Genomic DNA, 9,378 nt, shown 5'->3' with positions numbered 1-9,378 from the left:
GATGCATATAGAGACGGTGTAATCCTAGATGTCCAGAGGGACGAAGGTAGGGCATCTAGGTAGACACGTTCGGCACGTTCCCCATAGGAACCGAATATCCATTCTACAATAAGTATTTTTGTATCCAGCAGCGCTAAGGAACTGAGGAATTTCTTTTGTTTGAGGTGGCATCCTATTAACCCATTGCGTATGGGTGTCATGACATACATGATGTAGGAGCTTTGGCTTGACGACGGGCGTCATGACGTACATGACGTTCGGGGATTTTGGATCACTGTGCTATTTTATTTTGCTATGAAAAAGGAATGAGTGATGATGGCTACTGCAATCATAATTACTATAATTACCGTAATATCGTGCTAGCTTAACGTCCAAAACCTAGATGGCACCACTTTTTCCTAGCACCAGCAGGTGAGAGAACCTTGAATGGCACCCATCCATGGTCTCTATAGAGCGATGGCACACACAAAGTTGATGAACCCTTGCTCTAAAGTACCGCCGATGAAGGATGTGCAGGCAGAACGAGAAGAGGAAGGTGACTCAATCCATACCCAGTGTCTAAAATGTGCTCCTGTACCAATATGGATGCCTTTCACTGTGGCACTCACAGTCACAAACACAGGTTTCATTCCTCTTCCCTACCTCTTCTTGTTATCTTTATTGTAGGTGGTTATATGTTACGTATTCGTTCATGACAGCACAAAAATACGATAAAATAAAGTTGCCTTTTGTCCTCCCATAAAACAGCAACACTTCTATCACATTGAGTATAAAGAAAATAATGAGCTAATATGGATAATATACTACAATTTTAGTCAACTGCAGCATTGATAGAGCCTGACATATGGCACATATAAGTCTCTAGACTCAATAAAACACACAAAAAAATAAAACAAAAACCGCTCTAGTTTTACAATGAATGACTGAAAGAGAGTGGGATGATTCAAATTATATTGCTTCAAGCGGTCTCTCTCTAAAATAAAACCTATCCTGGAGGCTGGGCAAGCAAATTTATCTCCGTTTGCAATGGGTTAATAAACTCCATTTTGGTAGGATCTGGCAGAAACTCATCTAGATTAATTCAGTAGCCAAGAGATCTGAAACTGACAGCATATTTCTCCCAATTTAGCTTAAATCCAGCCTTGCCGAGAAGTTGCCATGTTCCATCAAGATGTACAATATGATCCTAAATAAGCAACTGTGTTCTTACTTAAGCTGGGGAGTTCACTGAAACGTAGATGGGGCTGTACATAGGCCACAGGGCATGCAACAAAACTGACAAGCCTGATATGAGTGCTTGTAGGATTTATAACCCACACTATATCCTTTTTTTTTATAGGTTTACTAATCTCCCGTGGTAGGGCAACAAAATCTCCAATTTCATGTGTAACTATTTTTTTTTTTTTTAATTAGAGTCAGAAACACATATGGGCATGAACCTTTCACTTTTTGATGGGGAGTACACAGAACGTATTGCAACGTTTATAGGTGTCACTGCTGATAATTTGTTCCTTAAACTATTAATGAGATGTTAATGATAACTACAATGAAACTCAGATGTAAATATTGGACAAAATAGCACCTCCGACATGAATACACCTAGGCAAGCAGACGGGGCAGCACATTCTTGTTTCAGCATCACCAGGTTTAATTTAGCAAAAACATGGGGTTACATGTTCTCACACGGACAGATGCGTGTGCCTCTATGGCACGCCCAACCTGTAACAACGAGTACCAATTCGTGAGTGTGTGCCAACGATCTCAGCTTAGCCCTTACGCACCATGGTGGCCAGCCAGAGCAGTAAGCACCAGGCGGCAATGAAAAATCACGAGCTTGGGCAGGTAAATACAAAATGGCAAATAGTAAACATTCTTTATTAAATAAGATAGTTCTAGAAGGAGGTTGCCAATAATAGTCAGGTGCAACCGTCTAGAAAGATCTATTAAATATAAAAGATACGTAAAATAAGCTACTGCGATCCAAGAAGTAAAATCATAAAAATTATGAATTGACCTTATAGAAAAATCAATGTCAAATTTAATATATAAAAATAAATCCTTAGAAAAATGTAATACAGATTCAAAATACCATGAGACAAAATAAAAAGAGTAAAAGCAATCGCAGCAGATCCGGATGCTCAGTTAACCGCACGCCATGTGGATCATGTACTCAGAACATGGATAACCAAAAGTTTTCATATAACTTTATTTGTAACACATACAGAATAGTAAAATATATAAAGAACAAGAAAAAAAGGACAGAATAAAACAGGAATAGAAGAAACCGATAAAAGATGAGGATGGCGCTAGCAAATAGACCGCTTGTGCTCGAAAGAGGTAGGAACTAGAAGGGGGAAGGAAGTGAAGAGTGAGAAAAAGAAAACGTAAGAAGTAGACGGGAAAGCACGAAAGAAAAGAAAACGAGAGAATGCGAATAAAGCGTTTATGTAAGAAAAGATGAGGATGGGAGGAGGATTGGGAGGAGTGTTGGGGTGTGGGGGCGGCGTTGAAAACCGTACTATTGTTTGGCTTATGGAAACTTGCCTAACATTATTGTACATATTAGTAGACGCTCCATTCTATACGTCTCATTCAGAATGAAAAAGACTTGGGAAAAAATCCCGCCTGCTATTAACAAGCCTTCCACGATCGTGATGGATAGGACTAACACGTCTAGCTAGATTTTTCTCCAAGATCGAGTCAAATAGGACTTTAGGGGGATAATGGTGACTTAAAGATAACTCAAAGCTTTCACGCCCCCATTTCCTGATTCCGGTGGAGGGGTGTAAGGATATTTCTAGGGGAAGCCGAAACCAAAGCGGATAAACAAAATTAGATGATAAATCAGTTTGAAGAAATAAACATATAACATCCATCCACTGTTAATAAAGGCATCAGAATTAGTAAGAAAACCGAAGGGTTCGAGCCCCTCTGAAACAAAGTAGGGAACTTGGCGAATATAAGCATCCGAAATTATTTTATTTGTACAAATAAAAAAAATATAGTGTAGTTTTCGTGAGCCGGAATCATCTCCAAAGTACTTGAGTGATTACATTGAATTTCAAGTTCAGATTCAGAATCAGAATTAGAGAGAGGATATCAAGGGGAAATGTAGAGGGGTCGGATACAAAACCAAATAAGTGAAAAATAAATCGAGAAGTGAAAAGAGAGAAAATCATGCAAGAGAAAAGATGGGAGCAAGAGTTGGAGAAAGATAAAGAAGGAGTAGAAAAAGTGAAAAGGGAATTAAGCAAGAAACGGTCAGAAGAATGAAGAGGAACGAAGATGGAATGCGAGTAAAAGAATGGGAGGGCGGGGCAGGAATCAGAGACCTCACAAAGGTTCCTCAGCAAGTGTGTCCCTTCGAAAGGAAATAATGGACTCCTTTTCCATCAGCACTTTACAGAAGGTAAGTGGTACTGACGATGAAGCGACAGGGCGGCCATTTTCCTCTGTTGCAATTAGTTGTGACCTTCGTCGTGTATTCTGTTAATTTGTAAGTAACAAAGTCTATTATCTTCACGAACTCATCGTAAATTGAGATCTGGTACATTGATTCCACAGTGGAACCCATAATTTAATCACGCTTTATTTAATCACAAGCACTATAAAGTACAGGTTTGCACCACTGGACGTCTACATGCACATCATTATACAATGTATACAGACTATTAGTTTAGTTACCCTTCACAAAACACTAATAAATTGCTGTATTCCAACACGGAATTACAATAAAAAAAAACGATAAGTATTGTAAAACAATGCACCCCGCATAATATTACATGGGACATTTAAGAAGTATCATTAAGCACGTAATAAAACATCATTAAACAAAATATGAAATAATGCAGGATGAAACAAAAACTGAATAAATCAACACATTACACCAATCATAAAAAAAATCTAATGGCTACCAAGAAGTGTGGGCACTTATTCAAAACATCAATATCTTCATTTAAGGTCGAAAGCATTATTGTTAATTGCATGCAACTGCAGATCCCCAAAGCGAAGCCACCATGTTTATGTTGCAGTGTACCCTTGCAATATTACTGCAACGCAAACCTTTCAGAAGATGACCCCTTAATGGGCGACCGGGCCGTTTATTGAATGGCTTAGTAGCGCGGCGAAACTTTGGCATTACCCATTTCTTTAGGCTATGAAGGTCTTTTCTCTATTCACGCATGTTTTTCATTGTTCAGCGTTAATCAATTATTGCCTTATATTCTTGCATATTTATTTTTCATTTCATTCTTTCATTAAGTGAAAGAATGAAAGAATCTTTGATGATGCTAATTATCCTCCCTCGATATCTTATACAAGTATAAAATAAATGTAAAATAAAAGTAAAAACCAGAGATCACTCAGTCCATATACTCAAGAAATGTAAATATTCTCATTTTCTCACTCACAGCCATATTCTAAGTCCTTAGCGCGCAGAGAACATGACATGAACATGCCGCATTTAGTATTCTAGAAGCGCGTGTCCGTGTCAAAAGCGTGGCAAAGTCGTGGAAAGTATTGGAATAATCGTGGAAACTCCGTGACACGGAGGTATGCTTATCACGATAGTTACATGGGCGAAAAAAAAATCATATTTTTACTATACTTTTTCTTACTAATACTTCATATGAGCATGCTATGGTTGGAAAGTAATATCTATATTGGATATATTAGGCATCATTGTCCTAGACTTGGATTACAAACCCTTATAGGAAAACATGGATTCTCTGCTGATTTTGAGTTTGTTTACCTTTTGGCGGACTTTTTGAAGGAGAATGTGAAGTTAAATGAATGGTAAAAGTAATCAGGAACGTAAAGTTCAAGTATGTAATTATATGCAATATGTATACATTAAATCTATATGTATGACATATTAAAGATACACATATATGTACAGTATATAGAGACAAAATAAGGAAGATCTACTCATAAGCACATGATCCCCTTCATCCTGTTTGTTTTGATCGAGCGTAGAGTAAATTACCAACGGCACATTTGTGAAATGGTTGTCACTTTTTTAAACAGGAACACGTACAACGACTGACTCATATAAAAAATCTATTGTTAGTATTCACTATGATTGTAGTTTCTCTTATGAATTTGTCGTTTGAACAGTGCCATTCATCCAAAATATGTTAACTTTGGAACGGTTGGTAAACCTGAAGCAGCTGACACAGACATGCCACGCTTTTGCGTCCTAGAATACTGCCTCCGTGACATGAACACGACATTGACACAACATGAACATGACATGGCCACGACACGCAGAAAACGTCTTAGAATACGGATGTTAGTAGTGCCAAAGAGACAACAGTGAGTTGTTCAGTGACACTGCCAGTCCAGAAAAACAACCCAATAGTGATTTACGGTTAGTACCTCGGTTGTTTTGTTTTAAAATAAAGTGCTTCTTAGTGAATTTGATGATTGTACACTGCAACTGAAAGCACAGTCTCTCTCACATTATCAGGAGATGCGCTGATTGGTCGTTTGAAAATCTGAAATCTATCTGCCTAGCGTCTTGCTCAGGGGTGACGCGTAGTCGGGAGAATGGTAAACCTTGCTCCACTCTTAACCCATTGCAGACGGAGATAAATTTGCTTGCCCAGACTCCAGGATAGGTTTTATTTTAGAGATAGACCGCTTGAAGCAATATAATTTGAAGCATCCCACTCTCTTTCAGTCATTCATTGTAAAACTAGAGCGGTTTTTGTGTTTTATTTTTTTGTGTGTTTTATTGAGTTTAGAGACTATCAGTGCTGCAGTTGACTAAAATTGTAGTATATGATAGAAGAATTGCTGTTTTATGGAGGACAAAAGGCAACTTTATTTTTTCGTATTGTTGTGCTGTCATTAACGAATACGAAACATATAACCACATACAATAAATATAACGAAGAGGAATGAAATCTGTGCTTGTGACTGTGAGTGCCACAGTGAAAGGCATCCATATTGGCACAGGAGCACATTTTAGACACTGGGTATGGATTGAGTCACCTTCCTCTTCTCGTTCTGCCTGCACATCCTTCATCGGCGGTAGTTTTGAGCAAGGGTTCATCAACTTAGTGTGTGCCATCGCTCTATAGAGACAGTGCTTGCTAGAGACCGTGGATGGGTGCCATTCAAGGCTCTCTCACCTGCTGGTGCTAGGAAAAAGTGGTGCCATCTAGGTTTTGGACGTTAAGCTAGCACGGTATTACGGTAATTATAGTAATTATGACTGCAGTAGCCATCATCACTCATTCCTTTTTCATAGCAAAATAAAATAGCACAGTGATCCAAAATCCCCGAACGTCGTGTACGTCATGACGCCCGTCGTCAGGCCAAAGCTCCTACGTCACGTATGTCATGACACCCGTACGCAATGGGTTAATAAGCCAAAATACCACATGAGTCAGTTCGTTCTAACAGCATCGATGGGTATTGCCATGCTCCTTCTAAAACTTTTAGATGTGTCAGCTGCTCACAAAGTTGAAAAGTTGCAATCAACACCCAATTACTACGTTCGGGAACGATTGTGTCGTGTGGAAGGATGCATACAAGTGTAGAAGAGGTGTGGAAAGGAGCGAGAGAAATGTATAAGTGCGTTCGTGTGTAGCTCTGCATGTGTGAGTGGCGTGGGTATTTAGTATCCTGAGTGTTTATATTGAGTGCGTGTGTAGGAAACCCACATAAAAGGCTGGACTGGTCGTTCGTATCTTTCAGGATTTGTACCGTTTTATGTTATTAGTTACTATCAAAGGCCATTTACCTTTCCAACTCTTACGTTCATTTATAGGAGTATGCCAGTGATTATTAATAACTATTGCTACCAGGTCATCGGGTTCACCAATCAGTTCCACTGAAGGTCATCTTTGTAATTCATCACTATTCTCTCAGCTGGAGAAGTAAAATTATAAAAGCTAAGTGCAGCAAATATTTGATCATTATTGCAAAAAACAATACTTAACAGTACGGGTTAAATTAAATAAGTACATTGCACAAAAATCTTCAAGGGAAGACACGACAAACGAAATCCTGAAAAGAATGATAATAAAATGCGGGATGGGAGACCTGGGAGAGAGTTCACACACAACGACGCCCTGGCGAACACCCGAGCTCACGTTTGCTTCTTATGATATATCAGTGCCACAACCTTTTCGAAGAAAAACTACTGCCACTCATCTCTGCACAAACGCCAATGCCCACGCCAGGGACGACAAGAAAAAACCGTCACAGCGAAGTAACACCTGCTTCCCTCAAATCCCTCACTCTCTCTCATGGCTTGACCCGATCCGCCTCTTTCTCCGCTTTCTTTTTCTCTTCCCGCGCTCCGCTCTCGCCTCACAGGGCCGATGGTTCCATTTTACTTGGTATTTCGAAAAAAAAGATTATAATAACTAACGGAAGCCGCAATCCGTAAAGTAAGATGGAATCGAAGCTGACAATGAACATATTTAAGCAAGAAAACAATGTAAATATACTTGAATATAATAATTGGGAAGGGCCGGGGATATATGTTAAAAAAAAAAGTCGAGCAATTCCCGGAAACTATAAAAAGGGTTTGTAAACAATAAAAACCGGCTAGTGGTCTTGAAAGCAGTAATGAAAACACCGATTAAAATAACCTAAATTATAAATTCACAAATATAATATTGTTAAGCCACCCCCACCTACTTGCCACCAACACCAGCTAGGCTAGGCAGGCGGCATGCTTCCTAAACAGCTCCAAGGGGTACCTAACACCACAGCGACCCAGAACACCACGAGGGGAAACACCGAAAGGCGGGGCAGGACACGAAGGAAACACACTATATCACTAGTCTTTCTTTTATTTTATATAAGTTCTTCGCACGTTACACCGTCTCATGGCGCAATACAGGGGGAGCAAGCACTTTACACTACATAGTACAGGTAAATCACAGTACAATGGGCTAGCACAGAGTAATCCAGTTCACAAGGGGCACCCACGAGGTCTCGAGCCTCTGTACAACAGGAGCACCAAACCTCGTCTGTCCTGCGGTTCTGTGCCACCGCTCCTCTCGCCCAGACCCTTGCATCATGTTATGTTGACACAAGATTACATAAACAAAGACACCTTCTGATGTAACAATATGAACACTAAATCTTATCGTAAAACAATATGAAACAAAAAACAAGAACAACAGACTCTTGAGATTCGCCTAAAAATGAGAAAATTTGTTGTAAGTCAAATGGAAGACAAATTCCTATAAACATAAGTATCGGCCTGTAGAGAGAAAAAAAAAAAAAAAAAAAAAACAGGCTAATAAAATTACACCGGGCTTATGTCCTTGTGTGTGTTCCTGGGTAATAATTATTTCCTATTTGTTTATGTCTAAAAGATATAGAAAATGCTTATTTGCTGAAGTTTCCTGTTATGATTTCAATTAAGACTATCTTTATAAAATATCAACCTTTCACCAAACAAATTCGTATCAGGAAACGATATTAAAATTCATAGAGACAAATTAAGTTTGTCAATAGAATACTTATAATAAGATTCTCGGATTCAGAAGGTGATTTGTTAAAAGTGTAAAAAAAATTAAAAGCTTATTTTGCTAGAGATCTTGAGATGTATCTTGATCTCCTCTTGGCAGCTTCTAATGGGCACTGGGAATACTGCTGGATCTTCGTCTCGCGCACTGGAAGGAAATATTCGCACACGTGGATGCTGTTTTTAGTTTAGTTTGGATCTTTATTTACCACCCTGGCTAACTGCACAGGCATGGGCAAGCTTTGATACATTGATGTTGTCATGACATTGTTTGCTAACATTGTATTACAAATTATGGTAATAACATGATTATATTCTCTAGTATATCAAATGTGAATAGACATTTGATAAATGTTGTAATAGGGTATCACATACCGAATTTCGAATATAGCATAAGTACATCTTCTAGTAGAGTTGTTGATATGAAATAATTACATAACTCTGCATACCTCATACAGCCTGAAAGGCTGTATCATATGGCACTCTGAAATGTAATGTTCAAGTGTTCGTTTATACTCTTCGTTGCAAAGTTTGCATTTAGTTTCTTCTACATTGCATTCTGAACTGACCTGCCAATACATTCTGTATCCAAGCTTGATCTTGCAGCTACAGTATCACATTGTCTTGTGCTTGTCTTATATGAACCACAAATGAATCTCTTCTGCAAAAAAATAGTCAAAATGTTTTATGCTGCAGCTTTCAGGTCTTTGAGAGTTTGTTAGCTCCATCAATTTGCTTATCACATCCTGCCCTCGCTAGGCGATCAGCATGTTGTTTTGCGATTCCAACATGCGATGGTATCCACACAAAATGTATAACATGTCTCGTTCCTTGGCGCGATGTACATTTATTATTATATCATTTACGATATGTCCAGCACCTTTATC

Source organism: Penaeus japonicus, unplaced genomic scaffold, assembly GCF_977035675.1.
Source record: "Penaeus japonicus unplaced genomic scaffold, GWHDUDI00000001_assembly GWHDUDI00000026, whole genome shotgun sequence".
Taxonomy (NCBI): Eukaryota; Metazoa; Arthropoda; class Malacostraca; order Decapoda; family Penaeidae; genus Penaeus; species Penaeus japonicus.
The sequence above is the reverse complement of the archived record's forward strand: the minus strand, read 5'-3'. Positions refer to the sequence as shown.